This window comes from Ambystoma mexicanum, chromosome 2q (genome assembly GCF_040938575.1).
Source record: "Ambystoma mexicanum isolate Mex_15411 chromosome 2q, UKY_AmexF1_1, whole genome shotgun sequence".
Taxonomy (NCBI): Eukaryota; Metazoa; Chordata; class Amphibia; order Caudata; family Ambystomatidae; genus Ambystoma; species Ambystoma mexicanum.
Genome location: NC_090924.1, coordinates 1442790472 through 1442816112, shown reverse-complemented (window position 1 = coordinate 1442816112; position 25641 = coordinate 1442790472).

The window sequence follows — 25641 nt, the reverse complement described above, 5'->3', positions numbered from 1 at the left end:
CTGGAGTGTTGGCCATTCTCCGTGCTGAGGGGCAGCCTTGTAACCACAAGTAATGAAGCATGGCAGTGCTGGGAGCCGGTGAAGGCTGTCTGACTGCAGCCGTGGTCCCTCAGGGGTGTTGGGAATTCTCCGTGCTGAGGGGCAGCCTTGTAACCACAAGTAATGAAGCATGGGAGTGCTGGGAGAGAGTGAAGTCTGTCTGACTGCAGCCGTGTTCCCTCAGGGGTGTTGGGCATTCTCCGTGCTGAGGATCAGCCTTGCAACCACAAGTAATGAAGTTGGGGAGTGCTGGGAGACGCTGAAGGCTGTCTGACTGCAGCCGTGTTCCCTCAGGGGTGTTGGGCATTCTACGTGCTGAGGGGCAGCCTCGTAACCACAAGTAATGAAGCATGGGAGTGCTGGGAGAGAGTGAAGTCTGTCTGACTGCAGCCGTGTTCCCTCAGGGGTGTTGGGCATTCTCCGTGCTGAGGGGCAGCCTTGTAACCACAAGTAATGAAGCATGGGAGTGCTGGGAGGCGCTGAAGGCTGTCTGACTGCAGCCGTGTTCCCTCAGGGGTGTTGGGCATTCTCCGTGCTGAGGGTCAGCCTCATAACCACAAGTAATGAAGCATGGGAGTGCTGGGAGAGAGTGAAGGCTGTCTGACTGCAGCCGTGTTCCCTCAGTGGTGTTGGGCATTCTCCGTGCTGAGGGGCAGCCTTGCAACCACAAGTAATGAAGCATGGGAGTGCTGGGAGACGCTGAAGGCTGTCTGACTGCAGCCGTGTTCCCTCAGGGGTGTTGGGCATTCTCCGTGCTGAGGAGCAGCCTTGTAACCACAAGTAATGAAGCATGGCAGTGCTGGGAGAGGGTGAACGCTGTCTGACTGCAGCTGTGTTCCCTCAGGGGTGTTGGGCATTCTCCGTGCTGAGGGGCAGCCTTGTAACCACAAGTAATGAAGCATGGGAGTGCTGGGAGAGAGTGAAGTCTGTCTGACTGCAGCCGTGTTCCCTCAGGGTTGTTGGGCATTCACCGTGCTGAGGGGCAGCCTTGTACCCACAAGTAATGAAGCATGGGAATGTTGGGAGCCAGTGAAGTCTGTCTGACTGCAGCCGTGTTCCCTCAGGGGTGTTGGGCATTCTCCGTGCTGAGGGGCAGCCTTGTACCCACAAGTAATGAAGCATGGGAATGTTGGGAGCCGGTGAAGTCTGTCTGACTGCAGCCGTGTTCCCTCAGGGGTGTTGGGCATTCTCCGTGCTGAGGAGCAGCCTTGTAACCACAAGCAATGAAGCATGGCAGTGCTGGGAGAGGGTGAACGCTGTCTGACTGCAGCTGTGTTCCCTCAGGGGTGTTGGGCATTCTCCGTGCTGAGGGGCAGCCTTGTAACCACAAGTAATGAAGCATGGGAGTGCTGGGAGAGAGTGAAGTCTGTCTGACTGCAGCCGTGTTCCCTCAGGGTTGTTGGGCATTCACCGTGCTGAGGGGCAGCCTTGTACCCACAAGTAATGAAGCATGGGAGTGTTGGGAGCCGGTGAAGGCTGTCTGACTGCAGCCGTGTTCCCTCAGGGGCGTTGGGCATTCTCCGTGCTGAGGGGCAGCCTTGTACCCACAAGTAATGAAGCATGGGAGTGCTGGGAGCCGGTGAAGGCTGTCTGACTGCAGCCGTGTTCCCTCAGGGGTGTTGGCCATTCTCCGTGCTGAGGAGCAGCCTTGTACCCACAAGCAATGAAGCATGGCAGTGCTGGGAGCCGGTGAAGGCTGTCTGACTGCAGCCGTGTTCCCTCAGGGGTGTTGGGCATTCTCCGTGCTGAGGTGCAGCCTTGCAACCACAAGTAATGAAACGTGGGAGTGCTGGGAGACGCTGAAGGCTGTCTGACTGCAGCCGTGTTCCCTCAGGGGTGTTGGGCATTCTCCGTGCTGAGGGGCAGCCTTGTATCCACAAGTAATGAAGCATGGGAGTGTTGGGAGCCGGTGAAGTCTGTCTGACTGCAGCCGTGTTCCCTCAGGGGTGTTGGGCATTCTCCGTGCTGAGGAGCAGCCTTGTAACCACAAGCAATGAAGCATGGCAGTGCTGGGAGCCGGTGAAGGCTGTCTGACTGCAGCCGTGTTCCCTCAGGGGTGTTGGGCATTCTCCGTGCTGAGGGGCAGCCTTGTACCCACCAGTAATGAAGCATGGGAGTGTTGGGAGCCGGTGAAGGCTGTCTGACTGCAGCCGTGTTCCCTCAGGGGTGTTGGGCATTCTCCGTGCTGAGGGGCAGCCTTGTAACCACAAGTAATGAAGCATGGGAGTGCTGGGAGAGAGTGAAGGCTGTCTGACTGCAGCCGTGTTCCCGCAGGGGTGTGGTTATGTAGTCCTGTTCTCATTGGTTGCAATACTGCATCACTGCATAGTTGCAGATTCTGGCTTCTCACTATTATCACGCCTTGCCTGGTATCCATGTGCATACATATAACGCATCTTCAGCCTCCCTCCGATCCAGTCACTTCTCTGTGTGTCCTACTCTGTATCTCACGGTGTCCATGCATTGAGTTTGCTGCTTATTCTGTATTTCAATGCATGGAGGATGGTATATATTCCTGCTACAGTGATATTGCCTGGTTTAGTTATGGCATCTTTCACGCGAAGGTGGTCCCTTATTCTGTTGGGTGACATTGTGAAAGTGGGCTGCGTTTAATCCACTTACCACTGAAATCACAGTGACTGCTGAGTCATCATGCGGCATGTGGAGTCCCCGGCCATACCTCTCTACTGTGCATCAGGGGGAAGGGGAGAGTGCATTCAGTGAGAGACAGCAGAGCCGTCTCCAGACTCTCATGCTTGACGGTGCCCACATCCTACCCACCGGCAGCAGTCCCTTAGGAAGGTCTGTATAGATGTCTATCGTGAAGTACGAGGCAGACGGTCCTAGGCGGTGGCTGTATTTACACAGACAGATGTACTTTCAGTGGAACAGACAGAGGTCAAGGGGTCAGGAGGGGTTGCAGAAGATGCAAAAGGGGGACAATAAGCTCTAAACACTAACATGAAACTTTGCATTATGTTGAGACCCTCTGGCTCGGTTCCTGCTGTCAAGAAGCGGGAACTATACAGTAAGTGTAGGTCCCTCAAAGTGTAGGTCCCTCAAAGTAAAGGTCCCTTAATGTGCATGTCCCACAAAGTGCAGGTCCCTCAAAGTGCAGGTCCCTCAAAGTGCAGGTCCCTCAAAGTGCAAGTCCCTCAAAGTGCAAGTCCCTCAAAGTGCAGGTCCTTCAAAGTGCAGGTCCCTCAAAGTGCAGGTCCATCAAAGTGCAGGTCCCTCAAAGCATAGGTCCCTCTTCAAACCTGGAAGGGGATGTCAAGGGACCAGTCTGGTGGAGTGAGTCACTTCAGCACGTTCTTTAATCAGGAGTGACTAAGACACTGTTGAGAATGACTACGCCAAATCCCCTTGTACTGTCCAGAACTCACAAAGGATATCGTTATCAACCCAGTTACACTATTGTGAAAATCAGGCATTGATTGTGTATATTGTGCAACATTCGTGGATATCTGGTCTGCCCCAAATAACGAATAGGAAAGCGTGTATATATCACAACACAATCAACAATGCACAATGATTTAAAACCATCTATTGTAACTGGGGGTGCAACAAAAAGTAGAGGATGCTGCAACCAAACACTGAATAGTTTGCCCCTATTTCAGGGAAGCTGAAACCAAAGCCAAATAGTGGCCTGGTTAATAAATATAGTTGTATTAAAAAGAAATAAGGAGGGAGGCCCCTGTAATCAAAGGTACTTTGTAGACAAACCATCAAACAAAACATATACCTAACCCAGGTATTGCTTCACACAAAATATGTTTTTATTATTTTCAACCAATCCAAAAAAAAAGAACGCAATTTCATACAAATACCCTAAATCCTATATTTCAAACAGAAAATAAAATGTAAGATTTAAAAAGTATGTCACCAATTGAATGAAGTTATGAATAGCACTGTTTTATTGTAAAAAAAATCCTATTTTTAATTCACAAAATCAATCAACAATTATATCAAAAAAGAAAAAAACATTCAGTATAATAAAAGGACACATATAAAATTCATAAATATTTCTTTGTACTTAGAAAATACAGAGAGTGTAGCTTTAGATCTGTCCACTGCAGATAATGTACAAACACAAAGGAGAGGAACTGGCTCACAGATCCAGAGCTTCTGCTCCCCTGAAGTCAATGACAGACATGGGTGCGGCCTGTGTTCACTGATTCATTTGTTTGCATTTGTAATGATGAATGTTATAGTTCTGTGAAAATGACCCTGGGCTGTTTCCTGTTCCAGGAGCTCCTCCTCCTCCTGGCACTTAAGATGTTTTCAAGCACGCAACGCGGTGCAGCTGAACACAAGGGAGCGACGCGCCACACCAGCATACATATTACTTTTACAGACGTATCCAACATATATGTGCACAACCTGTCCGCAATTGGACAGGCAGAATAGTGCACGGTACTAAGTTTGTAAAGTAAGATAAGCAGCACAGACTTTTAAAGAGTATTAGGAACTAAATTTCCATAGCAAAGTGGATGCCAAACGCGAGCAGCAACAATCAGGAATCTATAAACAGAGGCAGAAATGCAATTCTAATTGTTATAGGGAAGTGTAATTAGGAAGTCTGCCCTGATGAAGACAAGCTGGTCAAAACACGTGTTGGACAAACAGATTGACAACAGATTTTTTATTTAATAAAAACAATATATCGAGAAGCACAAAGGGTATCTTGGAATGCGTCTCAATAAACTCAAAGAAATCAAGCAATGATGTATAAACTTTAAATTAACACTGAATGTGCAAAAGTGCAAATATCCAGGAACCCGATATTCCTACTAAAGGATACAATGGGGACTCACAACAGGGAAGATTAACTTACAAGGCAAGGTTTTTTTATTTCTGCTAATATGTTTTAATTTAGGTGTGTTTTCTATGCTTACTTGGTGTTGCCATCGAAGGTCAGAAGACTCTTTCTGGACCTGTCGAAGACTATTGAAAACCTGGCTCTTTACACAGGAACCACGTAACTAAGACATCTGTATTTGACGATAAGTGAGCAACATTAGTAGAACCCACAGCAAAGAGGATGAGGAAGAAAAAGCTGCTGAGATGATTTTCAGCGACCGGAGAGCCTGCTGTGCACCCAGAGCCTGCTTTTACCCTTCCTTCCAATTGACATGGGGTCTCCAAAAATGATAACCCTGACCCAGAGCCTGGTTAGACCCACTAGACTTTAAGAGGTCCTGCATTTTGAACCATCCCATGTTGTGCTGTGACCGTGCAGGGCAGCAGTCCCCAATACCATGGGAACTCGAGACATCTGGAAGTGCATGGTCTTCCGAATTGCAAAATCTTGCAGAACCTTTGTGGGCATCCTCCCTCCTGGATCTCGAGAGAGACGATATAAGTCCCCTCACCAGGGCGCTGCACCGATCAAGGGATGAGAATCCAACCAGCGATATTCAGTCTTCTTCTGGCTCCTGCAAAAGGGCACCAAAATCCACAGAACCGCATCCAGGAAAGCCTTGCCTGGAGCCTTCCCCATTTATCCCTGTTGCAAAGTCCCTTCAAGGTCCTGTTTTCAGTCACCATAATAAGGAATCTACTGAACGGGTGTTTGGCTGCATATCCTAATAATAAAATAATAATTTGGCATTTATATAGCGCTACGAACCCTTAGTTATCTGAGCGCTGCTTATTATTACCCACGGTGTGTGGTGCTCATTTATCGACCTCGGAAGGATGAAAGGCTGAGTTTGGCCCTGCTGGGATTTGAACCTGCGTTAGCAGGCTCTGCACGGGTGTCAAAGCGAGCGCTCTAGTCGCTGTGCCACTTGATCCTGAGGTCTTCTTGCTGCAACTCTTCTTCTGTGCTGAGGTACTGTGCTGGCTGGGTTATATTACTTACCTTACGCCTTTGTGGTTTCTGTGAAGCTTTGGGGTGATTCCTGTCATTGGTGGCCCCCCATCTAGTTCACCCACGCCCCTGTGGAATCCTCCTAGAGGTACCCAGTCATTTTACTGAATAAAAAACAGAGTGGTAGATTTCAACGCAGTACATAACACCGAAACATACCAAAAATATTAATTAAATATGTAAGGGGTGGTGGGCTAAGGGGTTAAACTGAGTTGGGATGGGGTTGGGGTGACGTTAGAAGGGTAGAAAAAAATCTGGGTTTTTCGGTACTATGACTGCAGTGGAATGTACCACTCTGAAATTGTGGTCTGTAAAATCACATGTAAACCCCTCCTAGAGTGTCTTCTCTGAAGCCCAGGGACCCTTTACTAACTGTAAAGTAAAATACTCACCTGTTTGAACAGTCTTCCTTAGGAGCTCTGGCCTTTGCTGCTTAAGAACATATCCTGACACTGCCCGTTGGACGCTAGACCCTAATGACACCCCCTTCTGCCACTAAAAGCACTCAAGCTCCAAGAATAAGGGAGAGACTTTTAAAGGATTGGGCCTTTTGCAGAAAAGAGAGTACGTGTTTAAAAGTTACTTGTAAAATAGTTGGTTGGTAACTGTAACTCTGAGAGTGAACAGTTCAAAAGTTCTTACTTCCCTTAGCATTTTTCTGTCATTCTGAAAAGTATATATATGGTTGTTTGACTTACCTTAGAAATGGTTTACCATTCTGAAAAGTATATGTAACATCTTTCTTTCCTTAGAAACTGTTTCGCCATTCTCCTAGAATGTAGATGTAGGGTTATTTTACTCACCTGTACATTGGCCTCTTTCCCAAAAGTAATGCTGTTGGCTTCACTCAAATATTTCTTTCAGAATATTAGTGTGAATGTTTCCCAACTCAGTCTTGCTTCCCCTGACTTCCTGTTAGCCTGTCCAGAATAAGTCTGCATTAGGTTTTACCTACCTAGAATAACCTTGGGTCATTTATAAAGAGTAACACTGGGTTTTACTTTTCCTGGTCTTCTTCAGACAGACACAATAATAGTCTTAGGAGTTACTTACCTTGAGGTACGCTGTGTGCCATCCTAAAATAAGTCAGTCATTGTTCATCTCCAATCTGTGTTTCACTGATTTCAAAAAGCACCTGTAATAGAATATCACACCCTATAGTCTATCTCTGCTAGAATAAATGTGTTTTCCTGAATCAGAGTTATAGGTTTTTACTGTACCTTGAATAAGTGTTCCACTATTCTAAAAAAATATATTGTCCAGTTGAATTATTATTTGATTTCTTGCTGAGCGTCATGGTACAACTGTTAGGGTCTACAACCCTTGTATTACTGAATGGGCGTCACTTCATTTGCTACCAGCAGTTGAGAGATTCTGCTATACGGGTTTACATGCAGAAGTCGAATACGGCAAGCACGCGGACAGTATACCAAGATTTTCCCATTAGAAATCAAAACGGACATATTGTAAAATATAAACCTTGAAGGGTTAGTAAACAAAAAGAAATAACAAAAGTGCAGTGAAAATGATCCAGCTTCTATTCAGAAGTTCTACCATCCACACCTTTAAGTAATTAATGATTTGAGTGAGGTAATTGAAAGGTACATTACAGAAAACACCCTGTGAGGAGTGACCAAGAGTACGAACCAAAAACTGGAAAGGCGGGCGTTAAGAAGTTTATGTTTAGGACACGTTGAACTCCTAGTTATTTTGCCCCCTGACAAATTTCCCTACAGTATGCCATAACCATTTGGGAATGAAAAATGTCGGAATTAATGACTGTGAGATTGTTCACACTCTTATATTAAGGCACGTGGAGCCAAGCAACTGAGTTTAAATTAAGAACCCAGCAACTAGTTGAACGGGTTCAAGACTAGACACAAATATGTTCTACAGTGGAAAGTACTAGTACCATTTACTGTGTCCTTTTTATTGTTACTTTTTGCACATTTTGAGTTCAACAAAAATACTTTTAATGTGAGTAAAATAATGTGATTTTTGTTTTCTTCCTTTTCCTATTTTTTTCACTTTTCTGGGTTTAGGAGATTTGGTTTTATGTAGCTTATGTTTATATGATTTGAAATTTGGTGTTTCACTTCTATGTCCAGCAGTTTGGTACGTTATTTATAATATGAACTGTTTTATACGTGGATTAAGCTTTTAAAACAAATGTTGTAATACAAATGAATTATTCAGGCCATTGCATTGTGTGTTAGATGGTTTATACTTAGCTGATAAAACTGCAGCGTGTCTTTCAGTTGGGTCCAGATTCTGGCTCACTTTCCTGATGGGGGGGTCCCTGGTGAGACGCTGTGCTACTAGGAAATAGTCAAGAGGAGACAGTCCTCTTTTGTAGAAATAGTCTCTTGAGAGGGGCGCAGTCCTGTCCTCTTTTATGCCAAATAAAACCAGTCCTCTTTACGTAGCAAGTGTAATCTAGAAGTAACCATTGGTTTTACTCCCCAAGAATAGGTGCGTCCTATCAAGAATGTGTTTGAAAAGGTTTGACTCCCCTATTCCCCCCATTAGGTGCTCCAAATAAGACTATAAGACCTATATTGTGTTTACTCTGATTCGGGGGCCACCAAGTCTGTCCTGTTCTATTCTTTCGCCTCTGTCTTTTCTCTTGACTCTCATTTTCTGCTCTCCTTTCGGATGAGTGGGCAGTCTGATATGGCCCTGCTTATGTTCCTGCTGGAGCTGCCTTCAGGGTAATGTCAGGCATAGTGTGAGGCTGACTGCTGAGGCTTGGTAAGTAGGTGGGAGAGAAGGAATGTTCTGTGTCTATCAGTTGTAGTGTGAGAGTAGTGGCTGCTGGGTTTCTCCTTTATTATGTGTATCTGTGGCTGAGCATTACCTGTCAATAGAGCCTGTGTTACCTGTCACCAGCGGCCTCTTGCCTCATCTGAGCAGGACTCATTGCACCGGATACATCATGTTGGAGACAAGCTCCCGAAGGAACTCAGATGTGTGCAGTCAAGTGAAGATTGAAGAGACTGCCCATAGGAGACACCCAGTGTCCCATCAGTTATCTGAAGTGAGCTGCACTCATTCTGAACAGCTTAATTACTGAAGCACCATCCACAATGATAAAAATCATTGCGAACACATTAAGGTTAGTCCATTTGGAGAAGCCTGCTGTGCCTGCAAGATCGTGTCTTGAAGTGAATGTGTGGGAGAGCAAGCCGTGGCAATTCTGGAAAACAACTGCTGCAATGGGCTTCATCACGAGTTGAGCGGTATCCCGGTTGGGCTACCGCCCAACTTTTATTAGCTTTAGCGCCCACCCGTCCAGCAGTATTACCACCGGATCAAGGGTTGGGTGCTAACTGTTAGTCCCTATTTATTTTCAGTGCAATTACTGCGCTGTAATACCGCCGGCAGTAATTGCACTGTAAATTGGCATTTCTCTGGCATGTTTACACCCAGCTCTGAGCTGGGGATAAACACACTAGACCCGAGAATGAGCGGACCCTTAAATGCGGCAATAACCGTGTTACCGCCACATTTAAAGGCTACCACCAAAACCGTGATGAGGCCCAATGTATTGAACTGACTATGACATTACCTCCCTCTGCATTACTTGTTTGTCCACGGCGTGCACTCGCCTGCTCCCTGCAAGCATGGGAGTGTGGTGGGGTTAGCACAAGGGCCACTGCACGAAGGAGCTAAGAGATCTGCTTCCCTTGATAGCTCAATAAATGAATAATGCTTTAGAGGCATGTTTCCTATTAGCCAATGTATTACTCATACATCCGCAGGCCCGGCGTGTCCCCTGCATCTCAACATAGATGATTTGTAGGGTGGCAGCACTTTAGAATGTTCTGTGTGGAGATGGTGTTCCACCTGCAGTTGGGTACCGCCACCACTCTCAGAGCCCTCAGAGCCTTGTTGGGACTACACAGGGTTCACATGGCATACCCAGGGACATCATTTGGGGGTTGCCAGGGGTCGCAACTGCGACCTCTTAGGTCTCCCTTGCAATCCCTGAAAAAAAGAAAAAGTTTTAAATGTTTTAATTTTTTTAAATTGACAACCTGAATTGTGTCCAGTTTCTGGGGTGGCATGCTTTCTTGCTCAGGCATCTTGAAAATAATAGGGGGTTCCACAAGTGTAACTTTTTTGAGCAGTGACCGTATATAATAAAGAATAGGAATAACAAATAGCCTTTCTGGAATTCTATACAATAATTGCTAGACTCATTAAAGGTTTATTTTAGGCACAATTCAAGGGCTGATTCACTGATTTAGTCTTAAATACCTCAAATTAACAATGCAGACAAACACTGTATGTATTTGGATTTTTGCAAGTTGCACTTATAGTTTTCTTCAGCCGTTGTCTCTGTTACGATGATCACGAGACATTTAATTTCAAGTGTCCTTGATTGAAAACTTAAAAGATCGATTTAGAATGACCACTCTGTGACCGGGGCTGACAGACGGAGAGGTGAGTGTTTGTGTGTGTGTCTGCGTGCGTGTGTGTTTGCATTTACGGATGTGTGTGGACTTAGTGTGTGTTGTGCTGGGAAGGGGGTGGTGGGTGTAGAAAGAGGAGTTTGGTGAATGAACCCCCCATTTTACATAACCAGTGGGAGAGGGTGGGAGTGGGACGGGGTCACCTTGGGGGGATGGGAGCATCCCATATTGCCGCATTTTAAAGCAGACACGGAAAGGGCACAAAAATACAGTCTCCTCTAATATTATCTCCCTATTCTCGTCACCCATCACTTCCTTTAGCTGTACTGTTGGATCTATACAGAGCAGTGTGCCCTACTCACACCTGTCCCTGTCAATTCCTAACATGACAAACCTCTTCTCAGAGACCAACAATCCCAGGAAATCCAGCAACAATATTGTTTCAGCCACCACCTCAGGTGACACAGCTGGACAGAAAATGTAATCTGTGGGCTCTCACCAACACTGTTTAGCAATCTGATGCACCACCTCCATGAGCATAGTAATACCGTAAATGAAAATGTAAACGTTCCACAGAAGTCCCATAGACCAGCACCTTCCTTGTCATTGTGTGTCTTATTAACATCACTCTTATAGCGCACATCTCAGGCATGGAGCAAACTATACCACGATCTGCAAATTATGTAATCATGTTTAATTTGCAGATCATGTCCCTGCCAAGTAAATTAACTGGGGAACTTTCCGAATATAGTAAGGGTGCCCGTAATACCTTCCCTCCCATCTTTATGTCCAGCTCCTCAGAGTACAGAACCTTGTAAATAGCCCCAGATAATCTGTGCGTGTCAAGATATTTTCCTGGTAAGGCACCATTTCCCTCCATGATACATGATTTAGTTGCACCTGAGTCCACCCTAAATATGAACTGTTTGTTTCCTATCTCTGCCTCACAAATGTTTCCACTTCAGGGTGGATGGTCGTTGACAAGACTGGACAAGCGAGTGCTCTATGTGGGCTGTCCTATATAAGGGAAAGAGAAAGGGTTAACCCCCATCTCTGCTTTTCCTCCACTCAGTCCCCTACTCGCCAAGGCAGCACGGCCCTGTGGTTGCTGTGGCGGATGCCGCATTTGCATGTTGGCTACTTGAGGCCGCTGTATATATGTTTGCTGTTGCCCCTGCGGATACCCTTGGTTCTGATATCCTTGATTCTGTTGCGGATACCCTAGGCCGTGGGGACCTTGGGGCCTTTGGCCCATGCTGTTGTCACCCATAATTATACCCCATTGCAGACCTTCTCCTGCATTCCCTTGCAAAATGCCCCAACATAAAAACATTCCAACATTGATATGGTCCAAACCCACCACTTCAGAGTCCAAAACCTCCCCTCTTGCTCCTTGATATGCCCACTCTTCCTCTTCCTTGCTGCGGTCCTCCTTGTTGCCACTATGGGCCACAATACTGCTGTCCCCATCCCCGCTGTCCTTGTCCCCCTTCATCCCAGATCGCAGCAACTTGTTGGGTGCTCTACCCCTCCACCTGTACAGGCGTTGACACTGGCACCTGAACAGCAACCTTTGCCAATTTCTTTTCTACCAATGTTGCTTCCTCCACCTGTCACTTTTGAGCTGTTTTCTTCTCCCGTTCCGTAATCCTATTTTTTTTAATGAGATTTAATCGCCGAAAGTGATTTCATACAAGAAGCTGATATTTTAGAAATTTGTTCGGTAAAGTGCAGGCCGAGACCTGAGGAAAAGTCTTTTCATCCCAATGATTATTATTATTGTTTTCACATGGCCCCAAGAAAAAGAAGGCAATGATGCACTATTATACTCTGTATCTCTGGCCACACCTTTCTGAATTTCATTTGGCAATCCTCTCTTTACAATAAAATATAAACATGTTATTGAATGATCCCTCGGGCCTCCTGTTTCAGCTCTCCACATCTCTTGTAATTTAAGAGTAAATGGAGCTGATGACATCATCTATCGTACACTGCATCAGGGACTGTAAATCGCGAGTATCCCGGAACGCCCTCCGTAACGCATCCCACACTCTAATTCTGTTAACCGATTCTCCATCATGTTCATCATCCCCTAGGGTTATTCCGGATACCCAGCTTTAAACCACACATCCCCAGTCTGGTCCCCAATTATTGCAACCATCAAGCTTTTAATATCCTCTATTTCCAGGGGCACCCCTGCTGTTTGCCTTTCAAATTTGTATATTCACTTGCTCGTCCCTGCCGTGAGCAGTGGGAGGGCCTTAATTAAATTATTCTTATCCATTTGGGGTCTGGGCACATACTGTGTTCTCGCCGCCCCCTTATGTACCACTGGCCTCTGCATCTTTACCCCACTTCCTATACCCTTCTCACACTTCCCCTTTTCTTACTAACATCATCATCCGGCCGGTCCCACTCCTCAAACTGCTTGGGGGATACTCTCAGCCACCTCATTATCCTTTCCTTCTTCTTCACCCTGTTCCTCAGTGAACAAGTCACTATCGTCCTCCCTCTCAACATCTACCACCACCCTATATAATCCGAAGAATGTTCACTTACCCTCGTCTCCTTCCTTTTTGACACATACATTTATAATTCCTCCCTTATCCATTCTAAGCAAAAAAAATCTCCTGGTCTCCATTCTTCTGATCCGTCTTCCAGTGCACCTACATCCCTCACCTCTCTTGAGGATGCTTGTATCCTGTTCAGTTCTGCTAATGACTCGGACAACCTGACTTCGAACTCTCTTGACCTGACACCCACGGATGCCAATACTTCAGGTGGGTTTTGGTATGGGAGTGGGGGAGCCCTAGCATGTGGTGTTACAGTTCTGAAGGGGTCCCTACGACAGTAGAAGGAGCCCAGGTATAAAAGATGGATTTGTGTTGTCCTTGTGCGGGACACGGTGTCAAGGGATATACTCCCATGCTCCCCTGGCGCCCTGCCCTCTCCTTCTCGCTTCCTGAACTTTCCATATTTCTGTCTCTGTGCTACTACTCCATCCCCTTGGTCTTCTGTGTCTTCGAAAATACGCCAGAGATCTAAGATTTATGTTCTCTTCTGTAGCTGCTTCCACTTATACTTAGCTACTAAAAATGTGGACATGTGTTCCAAGATGCTCTTATTGTGTGAGCCCGGCCCTGGCCACGGGCAGAGCATCCCCCCTCCTCCTGCCTCCGCGGTCCACTGCTTATGGTATTTCTCCAACCTGTCATGATAGAGTTGCAGGGCCTTGTACATGTACTCTATTCGTGTTCCTCCCCCCATGCTAGTGATGTCTATCTCTTACTAACCCTGCAAGGTCCTGCTAACACGATGCACAGGCTGCTGCTTGCTTGTGACAACAAAAATGAAAATGAACCCCCACCTTTTTCCATCCCCCTTCCTTGCACACATACACCACTCCATGAAACCATCCAGTACCACACCACACCCCAGCACACACAATTAACGCCCTTCCTAGGGCCTGTTCTTTATCCAACAGATCACAAATAGAATACACTCAAATAACAAGCTAAAATAACAACCACCACTTATCCCAGGCCTATCACGAGGCCACTAATTTTATTTCTGTATTCCACCTTTAAATAATATACTTTATTGTGGTATCTCCCCCCCCCTTTCCGAGGAGGGGAACCCTGCCTTACCTTTGCCATACCTTTGTCTTACTTCATAATGCCTTGCCGAAATAATCTCTTCACAGTACAAACACCAACAAGAAATAACACAAACCTCACCCACGTCACATCAATTACCTCGTTCTCCATGTGTTCGCACCTCTCACACTTACCCATGCATCTGTCCCCTACTTGTTATTGCTTACAAGAGTCTAATCACCTGTGCATGCTCACCTGAAATCCTCCATCACAGGGTTCCAACACTGGCCCGCACTCTCTTCAGAGCCACGCCCCGCTTCAAAGAGCAGAGAGGACTTCTTTTAAAATGGCTCCTGCTAAACCACTCAGAACACGTGTTCTTTCGGGACTGTTCTCTGTAGTTAGACGCGGCTCCTTCTTGAGAAGCGGCCAGTAAGCCTCCGCAAATACAGGGGTTGCTGGCATCATGTCAGGGTCACCAATTGAAGGCAAGCCCCTAAAGGCTCACACAAGAGAATACAACCCCGCTTGGGAAGAAAGGCCCAAGTCGATCCCACATGCAGATGAGAGCAACAGCAAAGAACTCTGCTGCTAAGAACATTCTGCCAAAAAGTAGTAAAACAGAATCTTATAAAGCAAACTATCGTCATAGATGACACAATACATACAGTTAAAACAAGCATGGCTAGTTGGTGTGTGCCTATACATGATCCGCCTACTACATAAGAGATGTCAGGTCATTGGTTCCAGCCTGGTCCATCCTCTTTGAACATTTCGGGACATGTCAATTTGGGGTTGGTGGTCAAAGGGCACCTGGTGCCATGGAATTCAGAGATCTTAATGTTTAGTCAGTTATATGGGCTATAACTCGTGGTTGCTTGGGTATGGCCGGGTCATGCTTTGGCCAGTGTGAGATAACATGCACACCAGACACTGGTCTGTGTTATTATTTATATGCATATGCTGTTAGTAGAGGCAGCAGATTTTATTTTATATGGAAAAATATGTGTTACCACCTAACATAGTGTGATGTGCATTTGGCCAAGAGTATTATGGCTTGCTGTATTGTAGATACTTTAGATAGAGTTGTCTAGTACATTTAATTTTACCTTTGTGCAATGCTAATTTTGTTTTTGAAGGAAATGTTTATGGGACTATTGTGAAGTCGTAGCCTGTTCTTTTATTCTGGCACTTAAAAATACACATTTCTGGAACAGTGTCGTTTTAGACATGGAAAGTGTTGGGGGCGCTACTGCGCACGTAAGAGATGGCAGCCTGAGCCAAGGAGCTTCGATCCGAGACAAATCCTGAAGTGAAGTAATCCGTGTTGGGGCCACCCACGAACAGAATATACATAGAAGCTGGTTGCCGACTACTTTGGGAACACTACCAGAAAATCTGGTGGAAAACTGCTGGAAGACAACTGAGATATCCTGTTTGCAATTTCCTTCGGAGACGCCATGAGATGTGGTCTGCCCGCAGGTACAGGCGGTGCCCATCAGGGCCCGCAGGGGGGAGCTTGGCTACAGGCCGTGAAGGGGGAGGAGTTGCAGCCTGGTGGCAGAGCGCCTGCCCCTCTCATGTTGTGGGGCTCTCAGTATCCTCTTTGTGGTGGCATCGCATTCCCCCATCGAGCGGAACAGTGTCCACACACTCGCTTCTTGGGAGTCCAAGGGACGGTAGAGGACAGGAGCATTGGAGGAAATGTGGTGGAGACACTGATTGACTCCCACGACCCTGCGTACAGCCCAGCACATTCGTCTATTTGCGTGACCCTGCATCGGAGAATCACACAACGCTGCGGCGGCCTGGATGGTGCACCGTCTGCGGGCTGCCCTGAGACCCGGTTTGGCAGGGTGGAGCAGCCATTATCACGGACAAGCCCGCTCGGTGTGGCCGGGCGGTCCTGTGACGGACTCCTGGATCCTGAGGTGAGGGGGATTGTTGGGGTTTGGTTCTGGCCCCTGCTAGGCCGCGCCGGTCACTGCAGGGGTCCCGACACTGCACTAGCCAGGTGCTAAGACTGGCCTGTGGAATTAGATTACCCTGATCTCTGCCTACAACGTCGGACAAGGGCTGTGCGGCATCCTACCACTCCACCCTGAAGGCATTGGCAGGGATAGATAATCTACGAGAACGAAGGGAAGAAATCATTCGGGGAAAACTCCTTCATTCAGACGACCTAGAGTATACCACGTGCCACGCAGCGGCTTATGCATGGGCAGGATGCCTAAACCCCATTGCATCCAGACCGCGAGGGAGCCTGCCCTGCGCAGGATCGGAGACGGCCGCCACTTTGGGCCAGCCCCGACCCAGGGCCTACGCTGCGGTTTCGACTGCGGTGGTGTCGGGCTACGAGAATCACTGCCTCCTAACACTGACCTAACCTGGCCCACATTATTCGACACCCACCTGCTAGCTACCAAGTAATTAAATCCGAAAAGCAGCAACCAGAACATTAAGGTGAGGAGGAAGTGTCGTTAAAAAAATCAGTTCATGCCCTGTGCCTTGAAGTGCTACCCACAACCTGAGGCATTATGGCCCCGCATGAGACATCACTGAGGGTCTGGCTTTTTTGCACAACCATATAACCCAGGGTACCAATACCTCTTACAGCCATTCTCGGGTCGGATCATTTGCATTGAATGCTGCGTCTGAGTTAGTCTGGAGAGGGGGGTACAGAGGCCACTATGAAGCGGAGACAACGCATCCCCTGTAACCGACAATACTACGTAGCTGATGGACTACCATGTTGAAGCCCTAGTGTTCTATAGCACAATCTGGGAGCAGCAGTCAGTTTGCTCTGCGACGTGGGAGAACAAAGTCCATTCCTCAGTACAGGTCATATAACAAAGGGCCAGCACAAACTACTCTGAGCTCATTGCACCATTAACCTTTCTATCAGTACCACGCGAGGGAGGCCGGGGGTGCGCGCCGACCATAATCACAAGGATATTTCACCCCACAGCACAGTCCCTTACTCAAGACCACAATTGACAATAGCACTTCTGCTCACGACACGACCCTGGATGCAGCGAGCCAGAGGCGGGGTACCACGGGTGAAGAGATAGTACCTACCCAGAGGTCTGAGACAGTCGCTACCGCGGATGTTCATAACACAGAAAGTGCAACGCTGTCCAACACTGACAAATCCGAACATACTGGAAATACAGACTGGGCCCTTGTGAGGAGTGCACGTGGGCCATCACTGACCTTACAGGGGTCCGACCTGGTGGGCAGAAAGGCTCCCGCAAGCATGACTCATAGTTTGCTGGTCCGGGAACTACGATACCGGTACCATAGATCCCGGACAGGCAAACTTACAATGAGGCCCTTTGTCTTTGCTGTGTTGATAATCATATCATTCCTTATTGGATAAACTGCCAACATTTCTATCGTCCGCTGAAGTCCAATTCTTGTTTGATCAAACAAGATTATATCGTCAGCGTAAGATAGATACATTATTGGTTCACTGTTTATCTTGGGAGCCATGTTTTTAGCCTGTCGAAGTTCCTGCTCTAGGTCAGTGGTATAGAGATTGTATGATATCAGACCCAGAACACAGCCTTGTTTTAGGCCTCTGTTAGTTTGATAGTAATTAGTATGGTCGCCTATAGAATTCAGTCATATTGTGACTGACATGTTCATGTATAACTGCTGTATATAATATCATAATTGATGCCCCATTTCTTTACTTTTCCCCAGAGCATGGGTCGTGAAATAAGGTTGAAGGCTTTGCAAAAATCGTCATAGCATCTGTACAGATTGCTCCCATTCTTATTGCTGTAGTCCTCAATTAGAAATTGAAGCCTACAGATATTGGTTATGGTGCTGTATGTTTTTCTAAAACGTGTCTGATATTGACTAAAAAGGTTATTTTTGGCCCAGGTCCTCAGTTTGTCTAATACAATACTGGTGAACATCTTCTGGCTAGTAGACATCATAGCCAAAAAGTGAACACTCCAACCTATCGCCCTTTTTGAATATTGGTACTTGTTCCAGCGTGTGCGTATACATCCAATTGATTCGACGTGGTAGTATAGAGATTTCAATATTTTAACCCACAATTCAGGATGTCCCTTAAGAACTAGATTTGGGATACCATATGGCCCTGGTGCCCATGAAACCTTAATCTTTAAAAAGACATTAACCAGCATATCTTTTTTTATGTCCAACTTAGTGTGTCGAGGATTTTTATTTGTAGAGGTGTCAGTTGTGTCATAAATTAAAGGGTCATTGTATAAGTCTTCAATATACATAAACCATATTTCCTTTGAAATGGGATTCAATTCTACTGGTGATGAAGTCTTGTGAATATCATTGTAACAGGCCCACAATCTATGTGAATTGTTTGCTTTTAACCAGGCAAAGAACTTTAGCCAGTTTGAATTATATTGAGTGGCCAAGTTAGTAATACATCTTAGTTTTTCATGGTAGTTTAGCAAAGAATTTCCCCTAAGAAGAGCAGGGACCCTAAGAAGTGCCCGCTTCTTGTCGTCTATTTTAGGATCAAATTGAGCATTATGCTTCATTTTTCTCCAGTCGGTCCCCTTATTCTCATACATGCAGGCATTTTGTGCATTAACTTGTATGAAACGTTAAAAATCCCAAACAGCCTGCCTCAAGGCGTTATCAATAGTTTATTGATCATGTTTAAAATGTAATTGCTCACCTTTATGTTTGTTGTGGTCCAGCATAACTGGCTCCGCTGTATATTGGAGATGGCATCTTTATCACATCTATACCCATATCAACTGTCCAGGTTAAGGCTGCATGGTCGCTCATATTAGTAAACAGTGTTATTACTGGCCCGCACCCCCCTTTCATGATTGGATCGGTAATGATATAATGGATGTGTGATTTTACCATCAGCATTAAATCATAGGTACGACAACTCATAAACATGGTGAGACTTGACCAATCACAAGCTGTATCAAACTTGGTTGGGCTAAACCGGTGAATGTTTCTTGTGTTGAAGTCACCTGCTATTGCAACATACCCCCTCAGGGAAATCACATGCCACTGTAAGATGATATTGTCGATTACACCATGGATGTATTTGGTCTGTTTTCCCCCCGGGGTCATAGATATTTATAATCAAAACAGCAGGTGAGCCTTCCTTAGAAGCGTCCAGCAGAGTGTAGTAAGAATTTGCGCGGATCGGCAGCCCACCCCTTGCACAGCCCCTTTTGGACGGTGCGGCAGTGTTATGGATGATCTGAAAACCATGCATTTCAAACGTTCTTATACACCATGTTTCCTGTAAAATAGAAATTGCAGTTAGCTCAAAAAGGAGCGATAACCACAAGTGTCCCAGTTTCGCCATTTTTGGCTGTTTTTCCTATTAATGAGTCAATTGTCCTCCATTTGTCACACCTTCCGGTTTCCAATATTCGACTACTCGTCCTCCATTCATTCTTGACTCTCTGTTTACTTGGAGGGAGCATAATGTAGCTCTTTCTGAGGCTTGTGTGTCCGTTGCGTGTGAATAAGGTTTTGCTGCTTGTAAAGGAGCCTCGGGATCACTTACTTTTTTTGCCTTAGGGCAACTAATCATAGATGGGCCCAGATGTGTGAGGGATCCCACGTGTGTTTTGAGTAGGGCCACTACCAGCGGAGAGGACAATTCCACAAGAGCCCAGTTTGTAGAGCTACCCACACCCAGAAGCTCTATTCTTGAAATATCTGCAGAGGTAATCATATCGAAGTATGGTAGCTGATTAAATAAAGACAATAGCCGGGACCGGTTTAAAAAGGGGCTATGATCTGTAGGGTTAATTTCTTCTAAAATGATCCATTTCCCCAGGACCTTCATAGCAGTGGTTATTGTAACCGGTTTGTCAGTTGGTAAGCTTCTACCAGCTTATAACATAGACTCGACGGGAACAGATAAGCACTCACAAGTAGGCGGATTTGTGCACCACCATCTTACTTCAACATCCTGTTTTACTAGATTAGGCTTTAGGAAACGTGTGTCGGTTTTGGCCACCGACTTTACACCAGTATGGCCATTCAATTGGACTTGTCGTACCGAGCCATCTGTTAGCTTGTCTGTTACCACAAATGTCTTCTCATGATTTTGTGTTTTTAGTTCAGATGTTTGGCTACTTGATTTCCCTACTTCCTTGGCAGGAGATACAGCCTTTTTACAGCCATTTTAAGCAATGTTACTGTTTTCCTCTCAGCCATATTAGTCTTAGCAGCATTTTCTGTCTCTGAGGTCGCAGGCAGGATATAATCCCAGTTTGCCTATGCGTCCTAAATCGAGTGGCTATATGGGCAAGGTGCCACAGAAAAGCAACTAAATCCTCCATCAAGTGGTGTAGGCGGTATATTACACTGTTTATTTTTCATAGGCTTTCTTTCCCGTTTCTTTCTCTCCAAGGTTGAATCAATCATAACTTTCTTTGCGATTTCCTGTACTATATCAAACGCCTTTTTAACAGTCTTTTTTTCTCCAATTGATCCTTAGCAAAGGTGGCTGATAAAGTTGAAAAAGTATCCACCTTAGCTAGGATTGCATTTATACTGTTAGGGACGGCGATGTCCTTTTGCCAGACATCTTCCACAGCTTGCTTCAAATAGATCTAAGGAATATGATGTTTACACCAGAGCAGCCAGGTTAGGTGCATTAGACAGACCCGTGTCCAAAATATCATCCTCGCTGTGTTCATTCATTCATTCATTCTTTTTCACCACCCAAAGATGTGTTCTGTAGTCCGACCACCATTTTTAAGCGAGAGACGTTATTATCGATCGTATGGGAGGGCCTTTGATCAAGCAATTCTATTGATGGATGTGGATCTGCTTTTATCGGTGGACTTCGCTGCAAAGAAACCTGTAATAGCCGATTGGGAGGCATTTAATTTCTTTGTCACCACCTTTTTCCAAGACTTCTGAGCTGTACCTTGATTCTTAGTGGTACAGTGGTGCGAGTGGTTTCACACAGCAATGTCGATTTGCGAGTGGTATGGTGTTTCATTTTTGATGTCAGTGCAAAAATGATTGTAAGGTATGACTGATCACATGTAGATCAGGTGTTTTTCTTAGAATATTCAAATCCCACTCGAACAGTGTTAAGGTCCATAATGGCTAATTTCCCTTACCTACTGAGTCCCTCAGCAGCTTTGCCGGATTACTTGGATTTTTTTTTCACCTGGTAAGAGTGTGAGCCTTTTTTCCCACTCTTACATGTGTTTTTGCTGTGTATGTTTAACATTTTTGTGTTCATAGACTGTGGAGCCTAACCTACTCCATAGGTATCATATTTTTACTGCGTGTTGCACAGCACCTTCAGTGCAGTGACACAGGGTTGTCTTTTTCAGACTTACCACTTTAAACTCTATTTTCTGGGGCTGACTACTGTCGCCCAGAACATGTAAAGTTGCCATTGACTTTATTAGTCTTTGTAAATTCTCAGACCCAGTACAAACTATCTTACATAGAGTTCTGGAAAGGATTAATATTTATCCCTTTTCGTCTGTTTCTCATGGAACATTATTTTGTTCCCCTTTCTTTAAGATTTGGCTGGTGGCAGTGGAATCTACCCTATTTTTGCTACTGCGGTCTATTTAAATAGCCTTGGTACTGTTTTAGGCTAAGTTAGTAGCCTCAAACTTAAAACACTGGACCCCATTTACCTTTACTTGGTTCTGGCTGGGTTTATTCGCAATTTCTTTTTGTAAAGGTCTTTCTCGTGTTTTACTCTGTGATTGACAGCCAGGCTGTGTGACTGGGGGAAAACTGTATAAAAAGCAAGTCTCTGGGACTGAGAAGGCAGAGTCGCCACTGGATTGAGAGAACTGAAGAGAAGCTGAGAGAAGAGGACCTCTACCACGACTGTACCTCCCAGTGAAGCCCTGCTGCGGGTCCGAATCTCCAAACTTTGACGACAGGGAAGATCTGCAAGGAATCTTCTCCCCTTGAGCAGGTGGGAACAACCAGTTCACCAAACTGAAAGCCAGGCCTCCCTCCACTGGTCGAATTTGCTGTGCACAGCTAAAGTGAACCGGATAGCCAGAAGGACTGGACCCTGCTCTGGGTTTAAGAAGTGCACCTTTTATCCGTTGCTTTGCTCTGCTGCTGGTTTCTTCCCTGGGCAGTGCAGGACCCTCCACTCTTCCTACTTTGTGTCAGTCCGACAGTCACTTCAGGAACCGTGACCCTGCAGGACCTGCCAGGAACGTCTGCCTCAGCTACAACATTCTTCTTCATTTAAGGTACTGTTCAAACCTGGTTGTTCGTTCCGTCCGACCACAGTGAAAGTCTTTTGCCAATCCGAGGGCTTGTCCTTCTCTATTCTTTAAAGTAACTTTTCATCCGACCAACTTTGTTCTGAACTCTTAGCAAAGACTTAACCACAAACTACTCTGTACTGTGTGATCCTCTTCAAAGACTTTGATCCATTGACTTTGGCACAATCCTCTTGATTTGATTTCCTCACTGTAGTTGCCTTTTCTAGATTGCCCTGCTTACTTACTTGTTGGTACTGCTAAATCTTTGTCTAACTTTGTCTTTCCCTCCCTTTTGAATTGCTGGAGTGCCATTTTGCTCACACTTCATTTTGAGCTTAACTTGTTCAGAATCTATTGGGTGGTGTGTAGTATATTAAGAGTGTGATTTTTCTACTACTATTACTTTAGTGAATTGTTTTACAACTGATGTGTAAATAAATGTATATACTTTTACTCAGAAACCTTGAGTCAGTGTTTGTTTGAACCATAGTAATTGCTGCCTTTGTGTAACTATTGATACTGTTCGCTTTACTCTTGAGATAAGTCTGGCTGCTCAGCCATCGCTACCACTTTACTGTGTAGTACAGGCTTGTACCAAAGGTGAATTTGTACTGTCACTTGTAGTCTTAATTGTATGTGGTGTTCCCAAAGGGTACTGCATATGATTCTGCCTAACAAACTGTCCCTGCAAATAAATCGTATATTGTGTACAACAGTAGAAATGTGGACGTTGACACAAGGACGCTGCAGAGTCACCGGTAAATAGGTAAGAACAAAAGTGGTACTAGCAATCTGAAGGACAAAGTTCACTCTGCCAATTCCGTCAGCACCTTTGGCCCGACTGGCCGGACTGCCAGAATGCACACTCGGATCACTCTCTGCGACTCACTCCGCAAGTGGGATGCGTTTTTAGGCAAACTCCACCTCCAGGTAGTAGAGATGGGGAACAGACTATCCAGTCTCTCCTGCCAGACTGCACACTCGGCTCACTCTCTGTGACTCGCTCTGCGAGAGGGAGCATTTTTAGGCAAACTCAACCTAAAGATAGTAGAGAGGGGGAACAGACTCTCCAGTCTCTCCTGCCAGATGGCACACTCGGCTCACTCTTCACACAGTATCTATTACTCTCAGCATATTACTATAGCCATAATTACAAAGGACATAACATTATATGTTTCACCAGCGTCTACATTCTGCATTACAGCTTTCTTACAATATTCAAGTGAAGCTGGAGTGCAGAGTCAAGGGCAGTGCTTTTTGTTTTGTCTGCGCTGTTGAGCCGCTGTGTCTCTGGTGTGAATCGTCGTGGACTTTGTGAAGCTGCTTTCCAACACATTTTTGCTGGTGTTGAATTTCGACTCCCTGTGGGGCACGCTAGACTGGAGAATTAGTACCTTTGCCTTTAAGGCTCATGGAGTGGCTAGCCATGCCCCCTGGACCCGGAAATATAAAACTGAGCATAACACCCTTGCGGCGCAAAGCCCGAGTGTGGAGTCAAGGGCAGTGCTTTTTGTTTTGTCTGCGCTGTGGAGCCGCTGTTTGGCTCTGGTTGGTGCAGTGGATTATCTACCTACATCGCAGGAAACGAGTCCTGCAAATCGTTGTCTTTGTGTTGTGGCGGTGTATATCAGAAGCTGCAGAAGGAGGTTTGCGTGTGCCCGTCACAATCTCTATGCCGCCATTAGGAACAGCTCCTATTGAAGGTAATTCCTTTAAACCCTGCGACAAAGAACCCTTCCGAATGGCACTTTGAAGCTGTGTTGTTCCTGGGAAAGGCTCTACAGGCCATGTTTTCCTCTGTACATGCATTGCAATTAAAGGGCATATACGAGCCATTGATCCTAAGTGTGATTTAGAAGTGTGTGTAGTGGGAAACATAGTGGCACCTTGAAATACTTCACTGAGAAATCATCCTCTGAGTACTTCCCACTGGTCTTTCACACGTTTTACTTTACATTTCATCTTGGAGGTCAGAACCGATATAAACACATCAGCACCGGAGGTTATTTTACTGGTCAGCCAAAAGAGCCACAGACTTCAGTGTTCTTTCATCTGTGCTTTCCATCTTTACTGTGACTCTTTTACATGGTAAAGCCGTGTCTTGGAATGAGACTTCGCAGCACACCAACCCTGGAGAGCACTCTGGAACAGGGTGGCTCTTACCTCTTACCTGGGCCAGAGGTTTGGGGAGGAAACCAGCTCATCTGTATCAAATATTCCAGCTTCACAAACAAAATGCCCCCATAATCACCCACGCTCTGGTCCACACTCATTCCCCACATATAGTTGGGGAAGACGAAACACTGACGTCACTGAGAAAGGGGTGGAAGCGGGGTTTGAAATAAACTATAATAACAAAAACAATTCAGAGTAAAATCAAAGACCACTTCCTCAAGAAAGGAAACAAAAGCCTAAACGATGCAGAAGACCTGGATGACAGAGTGTGGCACATTATGGCACGCACCCAAGGGATAGAAGAAGGGGGCTCACCTCTGGTTATGGAAACTATAGAAAATATTGTTTTGGATCCAACTAACCAAAGAGAGATGATGCTGATTATAATACAATATTCCCAAGTTAGACCCAGTGAAGATTCACAAACCAATCTCCAGCAAGCAATTGACAGTACACTCTCAGCACTTAGCTTTGTGTTAAACTCACTGGTTTCAGTATTTGAACTTTTAAAAATGGAAGTGCAAGCACAAGCTGGTGTTTTGCTAAGAACCTACAAATGAACGAGCAAAAAATGAATCAGCAATTGTGGGCCTCAGCACTGCCATGAACAGTATTCTGATTGCTACCCTTAAGGAAACACAACTGGATGGGGTGAAACAAGGACTTGACATTGCTCAAATCTTTCTTTTACTGAAAACAGGAAAAAAGGATAGTGACACCATGCATGAGCTGATCAAAGAACTGACAGGAAATGTTCTACACTTTTCAAACTTCAGGCAAACCCCAAGTGATGAGGGTTTGGTCGTTAACCCCTCATTTGAAGATACCCCTCTTTCGGTATCCATATTGGAGGAGTTTTGAAGGTTAGCAAACGTGGTTGATGATGATGAGGTGGTAGTCATTGGCACTTCAGCGTCTTTTGAGTATAAAATTAACCAAGGGTCTTGTCCATGTTGAAGATATCTGGATTCCAGCATCCTGTCAAAAACTATAAAGGAAGAAGAAGAAGGACAAAATGGAAAAAAAGCAAACAGAACCCGGCAAAGAACACCTCTCCCACAAGCAAAAACCAGAAAGGTTGTTGTGCAAAGAATACAGGTGCAAACCGGTTTTTGAAAGATCTGTCATTACCAGTTTAAAGTGAGTCTGTTCAGGTGTGTACACAAGCCTTTGCCTCATTGGAATCTAATCTGAATTTAGGTGACAATCAAATGAGATCGAATGCCATTCCCTCTAAAAAATCTGAGTTAAAAAGTTCTCAAATGGGGAAAGGTGAAAGTCCAATGGAAAGTATTGGCCTCCAGACT